The sequence below is a fragment of the Saccopteryx leptura genome, chromosome 4 (genome assembly GCF_036850995.1).
Source record: "Saccopteryx leptura isolate mSacLep1 chromosome 4, mSacLep1_pri_phased_curated, whole genome shotgun sequence".
Lineage (NCBI taxonomy): Eukaryota > Metazoa > Chordata > Mammalia > Chiroptera > Emballonuridae > Saccopteryx > Saccopteryx leptura.
This window is the reverse complement of record NC_089506.1, coordinates 180,350,279-180,362,434: the sequence shown is the minus strand read 5'-3', so window position 1 is coordinate 180,362,434 and position 12,156 is coordinate 180,350,279. Positions and strand designations below refer to the sequence as shown.

The window sequence follows — 12,156 nt, the reverse complement described above, 5'->3', positions numbered from 1 at the left end:
GAACGGAGAGATGAGAGGCATCAATCATTAGTTTTTCATTGTGCATTGTGACTCCTTAGTTGTTCATTGATTGCTTTCTCATATGTGCCTTGACCGCGGGCCTTCAGCAGACCGAGTTACCCCTTGCTCGAGCCAGCGACCTTGGGTCCAAGCTGGTGAGCTTTTGCTCAAACCAGATGAGCCGCAGTCAAGCTGGCGACCTCGGGGTCTCGAACCCGGGTCCTCGGCATCCCAGTACAACGCTCTATCCACTGCGCCACCGCCTGGTAAGGCGTAAAATACATTATTAAAATTTCACCATTTCCTTTTGCTTTTCTTAATATATCTACTAGAAAATTAGAAACTACTTCGGTGGCTTACTTCCATGGGTCCTATTAGTTCTGTCAGCCGGTTCTGGGCTAAGCAGTCACAAGACCACACTTGGGGAGTAATCCTGGGAGGCAGCCTCAGGACAGGGGGGCAGGTGGGCAAGTGGGGAGAGTGACCAGAATGAAGAGCCGACACCCCGAGGGGCTGACCGGGGGCTGAGAAAGGGGAACAGAGACTGGCTATGTGTTTGCTTCCTGAAGAGCGCTTGCCTGCTGGATTCATTTGCAACAGACAGACCACAACATAAAGGCCAAAAACAATGACAATAATCACATTGCAAATAAATTAGAAGCAGCCTGCGGTTTACAATGAGTCCTGCTCTGCCTGGGACCAGACAGACTACTTAGCCCTGTCTTTACCCTACCTGCGGCCTGTCATTTGCAAAGGGGGGCACAAAGATGGACCGCTCTGCTGGTGTGTCCCCCTCACTCTGTCAGCTAAGTTTCCGGAAGCCTGAAGTACTCTAGGGAGGAAAGGGACAGAGAAGTAGATTCATTTTGTCACTAGAATTCTGAAGCTGTGAAAGAGCAGAAACTAGTACAAAACAAATTCTTTACATTTCCTTTTTCGTAAAACTTATCGCACTTTAAGTTATGATTTAGTCCCCTAGATCAGTGGTCCCCAACCTTTTTTGGGCCACTGACCGGTTTATTGTCAAAAAATATTTTCACGGACAGGCCTTTAGGGTGGGACGGATAAATGTATCACGTGACCGAGACAAGCGTCAAGAGTGAGTCTTAGATGGATGTAACAGAGGGAATCTGGTCATTTTTTAAAAATAAAGCATCGTTCAGACTTAAATATAAATAAAACGGAAATAATGTAAGTTATTTATTCTTTCTCTGCAGACCGGTACAAAATGGCCCACAGACCGGTACCGGTCTGTGGCCCGGGGGGTTGGGGACCACTGCCCTAGATGGAAGTGGCATGTGCCCAGGAACCACACCTGTGTGCTCACTGCTGTGGCCGCAGGTCCTAGTACGGAGCCCACAACACAGCAGATCCAAATAAACGTCTAGGGACAGGTTCAAATGGAGACTTTGCAGTCATTATTGTTGTTGGAAATCTATTTGTTGAGTTAGTTCCAGATGTGTAGACTGCTCTTAGGAACGAGCTAGGCTTCACCTAGGAATGGTCAAGCAGTAGTACAGGATCGCTCTCATGGCGTTATCTGCATGTGAAGAGTTGTGACAGGGGAAGGAAGACAGTGGTCTGAAGACCTTCCAGGGGGTTCTTCTGGCAGAGGCAGCACCTTGACAGACTTTACACAAGGAATCTGAGGGCTGAGAGAAGTCAGGACTAACAGTGGCTCAGAACTTCTCCGGCACTGGTCTCACACTCAGCCTGGTAAGGTGAACGTGCATGGAGGCAGCGGGAGGCAGCGGAGATACAGGTCTGGGTTCTGGGTTTAATCCCACTCTCACCACTTGGCAGCTGGGAGTTCCTCCTCTGAACCTCATTCTCCACAGCTTACACAGGGCTCATATGCATATCTTAAAGGATTGGTTAGCTATAATGCACTTTCCAAAAAGGACTGGCGAATGGTAAACACTCAGTAAATGGTTACATGTGATACATGGTTGATACCCAACAATGGCTCTATTTCTTTGGGGTTGTAGTTTTCTTAGTTGATTTTTTGTGTTTGTTTGTGACAGAGAGAGGAACAGACAGATAGGAAGAGAGGAAGGAAGAGAGATGAGAAGCATCAATTCTTTGTTGTAGCTCCTTAGTTGTTCATTGATTGCTTTCTCATATGCATCTTGAACAGGGGGCAACAGCAGACAGAGTGACCCCTTGCTCAAGCCAGTGAGCTTTGGACTCAAGCCAGCGACCTTGGGCTTCTAGCCAGCAACCTTTTGGGCTCAAGCCAGCAACCATGGGGTCATGTCCATGATCCCACGCTCAAGCCAGCGACCCCATGCTCAACCCAGCGACCCCATGCTCAAGCTGGTGAGCCCATGCTCAAGCCAGCAACCTCAGGATTTTGAACCTGGTTCCTTTGCATCCCAGTCCGATGCTCTATCTACTGTGCCACCACCTGGTCAGGCTTGGGTTGTAGTTTTTAAACAAGGTTTTTAACCTGGAGTCTATGGAGCCCCAGGAAATCCACAGATGGGCTTCCACAGATCCTGGAAATACCCTGAACTCATACAAAGTGGAATGTGTGTGTGTGTGTGTGTGTGTGTGTACCTTTTTTTCCTCGAAGGAATAAATCCATAGTTTTCACCAGAACCTCAAATAGCTCTCAGACTGAAAACAGGTTCTAAATCACTGAGCTTTTGTGCCTTTCAAAGTGCTGAGTTCACTTTATGTATCTATAGAATAACTTTCTAAGGCATTCTCAGAGCTAAACCTTTCCTGTGCCTATTTAAGAAGCCTACAATTAAAACACCACAACACAACCTCGTCAGAGGCCTTACTATCTGGCAATAGCAGAATCAAAGATATATGACAGAAATTTCTGAAGCAGAAATTCATCTTAATATCAACAATAGTACTGCAGCTCTGACCTCTTTAAATGCATCTTTTTCTAGTCTTTTTGACATAATTGATGGCCAAGGGAGGCAGATGGAATGTTTTATTCTTGGGAGGTGGTCACTTCATTTTAGGCCAAAAAAAAAAAAAAAAAAGTACATAACAAATGAACTGCAGGAGCCCAGTTGAAGATTGGTTCTGCTCCTCATCAACCCAGATGAGTGTCTAGTGGCTCAACAATCTCTGGCAAGAGGAGACTTGGCAGCTAGAGAGCTACTTCAACTCTTTAAATCATAGTCTCCTCATGGGGGGGAAGCAATGACAGTGATAATACTTCTTTCCTGGGGCTGCCGTGAAAATTAAATAAGAAAATAATTGTAAGGTGTCTGCTAAGCACCCAACACAGTGTAAATATTAACTACTAAATATCTTTTTTTATAGTATTAAAAATTCCTCCTCATCTGATTTCTGAATCATAGATTCTATCCTCAAGATTGATTCTGGGCCATTAATACATTTCAGTTTCTTTCCTAAGGTATCTCTTAGTGACCAAGCAGGAAGAGAGCACAGGCTGCTGTGAAAACTGTTGAAAGAACATCTGAGCAGCTATTCAAAGAGAACCTATCACCATGTCCAACACTGAGATGCAAATGTGAGAATCAAGTGAAAAGAAATAGACTACACCTCAAAAAAAATCACCTTAAAAGCCTAAAGAAGAATGATTCAGTACACATTTTTTCCCTCATTTAAACATCATTGGGCATATGTGATGTGACAGGCACAAGGACACACAAAGAAGAGGGAACAGAGCAGCAGGAGAGACAGACAAGCAGAGCCACCACGGCACCACAGGGTCAAGTCCGATGCAGGGACTGGGTAGGAGCGGGTGTTCAACAAAGGCTTCTTGAAAAAGCAACACTTGGGCTGAGTTAGGAAGGAGTAGGTGTTCACTAGGTCATAAAATGAGAAACAATATTCCACAGAGACCAAAGCACATGTAAAAGCCATGAAAACGAGGAGGAAATGGAGCATTTGGTAATCCTGATGTTATACAGGTCAGCACAGCTTCCGGATAATGTGGGCAGCCAGGAGAAGCCTTTACTGAACATCTTCCCTCCTCTCCATCTACTGAGTCCAGAGGAGGCAGCGCACATATCACGGGGACGCTCAGAATTCACGGGCAGCAGCTTGGACTTTCCCCCAGGGCGTTGAGGTTTTGAATGGTTCTATCTGTGAGGTCCTCTCTAGTTGTATCTATAAGGTTCTGAATGGAACCTTTATTAGCACATACAGTGACAAGTTTCTTCTTATGAGAGACTTTGTAAGATCTACTTTCTCAGCAACTTTCAAATATGCAGCACAGTATTATTAACTATAACTGCGTGAGGTACATCACATCCTCACGACTTGTTTATTCCTAAATGGACGTTTGTACCTTTTGACCATGGATTCATGATTCAATCTGATCTATCTGTTCTTTGGAAAGAGCACTCAGACAGGGGTGAGGAGGGTGGCCTGGAAGCAGAGAGACTGGAGGCAGCATCTTAGAGATGACTAGTAACGAGTGAAACAGGGAGGGTCTGAACTGAAGGAGAACACAAGTAAGACTGACAGATGCAGCAGAAGGCCCCAACCAATCAACCGATTGAAGAGGTGGAGGAGGAAAGGGAGGAGGTGTGAACAGCGCATTCCCAGGGTCAGGGCCTGGTGGCTTAGTGAGAGGACGATAGCACCTCCAGGGACAACAGAGGGAACAGCAGGTATCTGCTATGTCTCCTTGCGCAGCATCCACTCTCTCTTTTCAATATTTCCTTTTAAAAAACCCCCCTCTCCCTGCACTCAGGTCACTTGGATTAGGAGGGCTGTTGTCCCCACTCCTGTGTACCTCCTCCACCTCCCACCCACTCCTCACACAGACCCCCTTCCCATTCCCAAAGGCTCCAAACCTCTGAACTGATTCAGGCATGGGCATGGGATCAAAGTGATCTAATTAAAGTTAATCCTGAATTATTACCTTTTCCTGCCAGGTTTAAGCCTGGAGCTGCCTCTCACCATTTTACCACCAAGAAGATGAGAGGAAAATCAGAAGTGGGTCCTTCCTGAGCTTTTCAGATGCAGGGGCCAGGATGTGGCCCTTCCTACTGGAGCAAGTACAAACTGGGTTTCTGTGACTTGTTGCCAAGAGTCCCGGCGAGTACGAAAAGTAAAGACAACTGTGTTTCAAAAAAAGAGAAGACTACTTTTTTGAGTGGTGCATTATAAAAACCTACATTCCTATGATAAGAGAGAGTGCCTTAAAACATTTAAATCTACACAAGGCGTTTAGGGATTTTAGAGCAAAGTCTACCGTGAATAATGAAAAGCCAAACCAGACTGCTTTAGAAGAGGTTTCTGCACCAACAATAGCACGTTCACTCATTAAGTTAACATTTGTTGAATATCTTCAGGGCTCTTAAACTTGTACAATAGAAATTCTAAAACTCTATGCGTGGGTTTGAGCTGGTCCATCTAAGGCCCTTCCATAAAAAGCAGCTGTGCGTGCTGTTCAGACTAATTGTACTATGTCAGAGAGGCCAGGTGTTTCTGTCTGGCCCAACAGCTGTACTTGGTGTTAAGGACACCACCTGAATTTGAGGCTGGCTACCTATAAAGCAAGGCTGGTGAAGCAGCACCTCAACCAAGCCTTAGGTAAAAAAACAGAACATGTTTTGAATTTCTCTCCCCTCTAATAAAATATCTACTGACATTTATGGAGGAGCTCAGACGACACACTGTGCGGGGCCTTCTTTCTTTACTCTCCCTCCATGCGAAACACCTACCATTACCATAGACAGGCTTAACTTTGATTAAAGCACTCAGGCCTCTATATAGATATGCTTAATTTGTCCACCTTCCCTTTCTGCTTCCCAGTGGCTAGGCCCAAATAAATCTTCAAGTGTCCATCTCTGGTGGGCCTTTGTTGGTTTTGCCACCGTGTGTCCATTCCCACTTCTGACAACAGTGCTCTCGTGTCCTTTGCGGAAGCACTTCTCCCGATTGCGTTCTGTCTTGGTGGGGCTGTCAATCAATGCTTCTGGCTCTGCACTGTGCCTGCCACTCAAACTACCAAAAAGTGTTGTTTTCTCTGGTGTGCTAAGTCCAAGGGCAGACGTCCAGCAGGGCCGCAGGAAAAAGAACATCAGTTTCTACTCCCCAGCTGCCCAGAGTGCCCAGAGTAGTTCTGTTTCCGTCCTGGGAGTGGTTATTTTGACTTCTTTTGATACTTTAGGATATCCTCCATGTGGCATTCTATCTTCCGTTGCTTTACAACTAGAGGAATTTAGCTATATATAACCCACTGTGATTTAAACACTAAGCAATAGCTAAAATACATAGCATATGCTACAGCTTATGAAGCACTTTCACAATCAATTTATCTCTTTTAATCAACCTTTCTGGAACTGAGTTCTTATCCTCCCCCAAAATAAATCACTTACTGATTTCTCTATTTCTCACAATGGCACAATAATTCTTTCAGTTATTTAAGCTTTTTTAGATCTTAGAATGCTTTTGACTCTAGGCTTTCACCACCCTATAATCAGTCACCTCACCCTAAATATGGGATCGACTTGGTCAAACCCCTCCTTCCCATCCCCCCTGCCTCCAACTTTGTCAGAGCCTTTCTCACCTCCCAACAGTGGCTGCTGACTCTGCCACCAGTGTACTGTCTCCAAATCATCCTGGTGCCACCAGCAGAGGGACATGGCTAAAATTTTATTATCACTGTTATCACTCCTCTTCTACCCAGAGTTTACACAACAAAGATTCCAGGACATTCCCTAACCTCAATTCGGGGCTGTCTACAAGCAGGCTCCACCCAGTTAGCCCATCTCACAGGACACTATTCCTCAGCAGAAAACATTTTCTAGAACAAGCATTCTTAAACATGTTGTAGATTGGGAGAAAAAAAAAAGGCTACAATTTTCTGCTGCTCCTTCTCATCATAAGTGGGGTCTTTGGATGCCCCTTGAATCTGGGGTGACCTTATGACTTGATTTGGTCAATGCAACAGTAGCAAATGTAATATAGAGGCTTAAAAATCACTTTTGAATTGGGGTTTGTTCTGATGGTGCTCTGACTGCTATGTAAAAAAGCCCAGGCTAGTAGGCTAGAGAATGGGAGGCTCATGTCCCAGTCACCTGTTAACCTGGCCAACACCAAGGAACTGCCAGACATAAGTGAGGCCATCCTAGATCATCCTGCCACCAGCATACCCAATAGCTGACCAAAGCTGCCTGAGGAAATATAACCAAGACCAGTAGAAAAAATACCTAGCTCAAGCCAGCCTACACTGCTGACTACAGAATCGTGGCCTATAGTAGTAATTTTAAGCAACAACTTTTGGGGTGATTTGTTATATAGCACAGGATGACTGAAAAAACATCTAGGTTGATTTGGTCACTTTCTCCCACTCAGCCACAAGAAATAATGACATAGTGACATTTACAACAACATGATGGACCTTGAGAACATTATACGAAGGTAAATCAGAAAAAGCTAAGAACTGTTAGGATTTCACACGTAGGTGGGATATAAAACTGAGACTCGGGGACATAGATAAAAGTGAAGTGGTTACAGGGTGGGGGAGATGTGAGGGGGTGGATGTGGGGGAGAGGGTGGGGAAAGGATGTGAAGAGGGACAAATTTAAGATGATAGAAAATGATCTGACTTTGGGTGATGGGTATACAACATAGTCAACAGTTCAAATGCTATAGAAATGTTTACCTGAAACCTATGTACTCTTATTGATCAATGTCACCCTGTTAAAGTTAATTTTCTAAATAAAATTTTAAAAATGAAAAAATAACTTGTCACTGACAGTAAAAAAAAAAGGAATTCCTTTCAACTACTATTTAGCATCTTGGGCACTCAATCATAAGATATATTTTTGCATGTTTTGTAGCATTATTTAATCTTTTAGGTGTCTTATTCTCCCCCTTGTAAGTTCCTTGTGAAGAGACTGTGCATTTTATATATTTATATCTCACCTATGTACAAACTGAACACACAATGACTATTTAGAAATAAATTTATACTTTTTCAGGGCTCAGTCATCAATCCTATCAATTAACATTCTTCATTTCAATGCATATTTTGACCATTAATTTTAAAAGCTTAAAAAAAGATTTGATAAGATGCAAGCCATAACATATAAAATCTATCTAAGCTATAAAGTGCAAAATCATGCACAGCATATGTATTAGGAACCATTTTATTGATTCATTATCAGACAATTACTTCTTGCAAACACATCAATAAAAGGGGGCACAAAGAAACAAGTTTGTAAGTGTAAAAGTTTCACAGCAGCAACTGTTTGATTTTCACCAGGACATTATTTTTCTCCCAAGACACATATTTCTCCTCTGTGGTTCGCAACCCTAATCTGACAGACTGCCAAAACACAAGGCTTCCATTCTAAGAATGTCACTGCCTTTCTCTTTGCTGTTCAATTAGATTTTGCATTGAACAGAGAAATTCCCTCGTGTTTCTTATAATAGTGCACCTGCTCCTTGGGAGATTTCCTCTTTTGACAAGATCATGCCTTAAATCTGGCAAGAAAAAAAATAGCTCCAGGCTTTCTCTTATAATATCAAAGACACTTGTTTGTATTAGATGTTTGTGTGGGTTTCCCTCCCTTTAAGAGCAGTAAAGCACTACTATGATTCCTTCCAAAACAACAGCACATACAAAGTTTCTTGGCCTCTGTTCTGCATTTCCACTGTACACCTGCACCAGAGCAGCTGCCTGGAGTTGTTAAACTGTGACACAGTAGACAGAAATTCATTTACTCTAATCACTACTCTTTGGACGTCAACACATGGTAAATATCAAAACAAATGCGTCATCATTTCAAATCCACTATCTTGTAACCTTTTGTCATGAAATGCTTGCTATGGAGAAAATAAAATTTATATTCAAAAATATCTCTGGCCTAACCTGTGGTGGTACAGTGGATAAAGCATTGACCTGGAATGCTGAGGTCACTGGTTCAAAACCCTGGATTTGCCCGGTCAAGGCACATATGGGAGTTGATGATGCTTCCTGCTCCTCCCCCTACCCTTCTCTCCTCTCCCTCTCACTCTTTCTCTCTCTCTCTCCTCCCACCTCTCTAAAATAAATAAATAATTAAAAAATTATATCTCTAACTGAGATATCCAAAGACTCTTAAGAGAAACACAATCTTTTTCTTTTTGATTCTAGATCTTGGAATTCTTACATGTTTGGTTATGTGTAATCTTCAGTTAATATCGCCTCCTGGAGAGACTTCTATGACTGCTACCAAAATGTCACATCTTTTTCAAATACTTTTGAGGACACCTTTAAGGTATCTCCCTGCACTCTAACCACGGTGCATGTCATTTACTATTGAGATGCATCAGAAATAGCCAATAGGCATTCTCTCCCAGATGTGAACATATTAGCATACTGCTTTTCTACACCTTGTTCTCTCTACCTTTTAAATTTTCAATATTTACAGGCCCTGGCTGGTTGGCTCAGCGGTAGAGCATCGGCCTGGTGTGAGGGGGACCCGGGTTCGATTCCCGGCCAGGGCACATAGGAGAGGCACCCAATTTGCTTCTCCAACCCCCCCCCTCCTTCCTCTCTGTCTCTCTCTTCCCCTCCCGCAGCCAAGGCTCCATTGGAGCAAAGATGGCCCAGGCGCTGGGGATGGCTCCTTGGCCTCTGCCCCAGGCGCTAGAGTGGCTCTGGTCGCTGCAGAGTGATGCCCCGGAGGGGCAGAGCATCGCCCCCTGGTGGGCAGAGCGTCGCCCCTGGTGGGCGTGCCGGGTGGATCCCGGTCGGGGGCATGCGGGAGTCTGTCTGTCTCTCCCCGTTTCCAGCTTCAGAAAAATACAAAAATAAATAAATAAATAAATAAATAAAATAAAATAAAATTTCAATATTCACAAATGAAATACAGGTTTCAACTGATTCCCAACTGGGATGTCTGGTCCACAATGAGAGAAATAGGTTTTTGCCTTCTTGCAGATCCAGCAAGTGGTGTTTGGAAATTATGTGTTTCGAGGGACACCTTGGAGAATTGACAGACTCTGCACACATGTAGTCCTCATAAACCTCCCCAGACAGCCCTTATTTCATTTTGCAAACTGCACCCTGGCCAGGCTCCACAGCACATAGTGTGTGGTGAGACTGTCCTGCAGTGATTCTTCCTTCCTTGGGGCTCTTTGATGGACACCTGTCAATAACAGCCAAGAGGAGTGGGGCCCAGCTACCAGGAAGTGAAAAATGGACACGGACAGTAAGCTCCCTTCATTAACTTTCCCAAGGAATGCTGTGTTCCCACAGGAAAAAACAACACGTTTCCTCTCTCCTAGCGGTCCATTGAAAATGAGCAACAATGCTGTTGCCTTTTTGTTTCCTAAAGACTTTCTTCTCTGCAAGCAGTAGCGTGTTCCTCAAAGAATGCTAGAATTTCCTGTGGAAACTATATGGCTGCCAGTAATGGCTCATAATTTTCCCTCTTTTCTTTTCATAAAAATGAAATAAACAAAATATGGCATCTGTCAATAGCCAAAATCCCAGTTCACCTCACTTACCACCTGCAGATGCAAGTCATCACCAGCAAAGGCCAAGAGAGAAACGTGCCCGGCTGTAATGGACACGGACCGGCTGGGGACGCAGCACTGCCGCGTAGGGAGGCGGACGAAGCCGGGCTGGACGGGGCAGACCGGACCCGAGATACTGATGAGCGAGGGGCTAGCCCTGGCCGGCAGCAACCCAGGTGTCCGTCTTTGGCGTCTATTACTATAGTAGGTTCTGTTATTATTACTATTACTTCACCCTTCGTTATCTCAGCTCTCAGGAGCCGCAGCACTGCCCATCCCTGTCTCCCTTACGGTCCGAGGTGGCAGCAAGAATAATGAGCACAGGAAACGGGCAAATGAAAAGAACAATCCTTTGGAAACCGAGGCTGGGGCTATTTCCCCCTTCTCCGGTGTAAAGCAGGCACCGCCGCTGTTACTATAGAGACCTTCCCCCCAAACCCTTTCTGCAGAGTCGCCGCCGCTACCCGAGCAGCCGGGACTCGAGGCACAAAGGGGGCCTGTGGGCTGGGGGAGCAGGGGCGACACCCGCCGGAGTCGCCCGCTGCAAACTTGGAAAGGCTCGGCCGCCCGCGCCGCCGCCCCTGCCTCCCTGCGGCGCCCGCCCTGAACCTGGACTCACCCGGGGCACCCGGCGCGCCGGCGGCTCCCGTGCGCGGACCGACTTACGGACCGACAAACGGACGGCGGCGGCGGGAGCAGCAAGAGCCGCAGCCGGAGCAGGCGGGCGGTGGAGGCGCTGCCGCGGCCCCGCTACGTCACAATGCGGCCGGCCGCCGGCGCCGCTCCCCCGGCCCCCCAAAGGGCGCGCGCGGGCGGGGGCAGCCCCGGGGCGGCCGGGCTCCGGGCCGGCGCGGAGGACGCTGAGCGCACGGCTGGGGCCGGGGGCGCGGCCGCCACTGCCCAGCCCGCGGGAGCCGCCGCACCCTCTGTCCGCCGCGCGCCCGGACCGGCGAGCCCCGCTCGGCCTGGCTGACAGCGCCCCTCCCGCCCTGCGCGCGGCGCCCCCGGCCCGGCGCACGCCCCTCCCTCGCCGCTTCCCTACCGCGACCCCCAGCCCGCCCGCCCGCCAGCGCCTGGCCGCGAACCTGCTCTTTCTTCTTCACCTCCGCGCGTTTACCTCTGCTGCCTTTGCTGCTCGGCAGCTGGGTTTCCCCTCCCTCCTACTTTTACCGCTTCCCTCGCTCTCCTCCGCCCCCACCCTGCCCACTTCGCGGCCTCTCCCCCTGGAAATGAAATCGCCCCTCGCGGTGATCCGTGCGCCAACCGCTGCCACCTCATTGGTCCCCTGACCATTCCTGGGTTCCAGCCGAAACAGGGCAAGGAGGGAAACGGAGCGTGGGCACGGTCCTGGGAAACTGCTGTGCTTCAGAGCTCCTGGCAGAGCATTTTGGGTTGGCACGGAGTCTTCAGCCCCCAATCCTGTCACCTACCCTCCCGCCCGCCCCGCTCGCCCCACTCGCCCCGCTCGCCCACCTCCGAGGACTTCGCCAAGGAGTGAAGGGCAAGAGGGTTCTTCTGCCTGAAAGGTTTTATGCTCGTGTGGGTGGTGAGCGGAGAAGACTTTGGTCTGAAATAACGGCTTTCTAATTCAGCAACGCTTATAACACCACTTTATTAACTTTACTTTTAGCGTCTTTCTTAATTATTAGGGCGGGGAGGAGGGGCGCACTGGATGAGGCGAGGGCAAGCCAAGAGTGACGACTG

General features: G+C 47.1%; 1 protein-coding gene across 3 annotated transcripts in view; it reads right to left on the bottom strand.

Annotated features, from left to right (window-relative positions):
• The window catches only part of SNCAIP (synuclein alpha interacting protein), a 166,869-nt gene extending 155,205 nt beyond the window's left edge, over positions 1–11,664 (bottom strand). For 2 of the 3 annotated variants that reach the window (XM_066382092.1, XM_066382096.1), the window contains exon 1: positions 11,072–11,197. The gene's annotated coding sequence lies outside the window, so the exon portion shown is untranslated. Of the gene's footprint in view, positions 1–11,071; positions 11,198–11,537 lie in introns of those variants that run through there. The other variant, XM_066382094.1, reaches the window with a different exon arrangement.
• Positions 11,665–12,156: the final 492 nt, after the last annotated feature.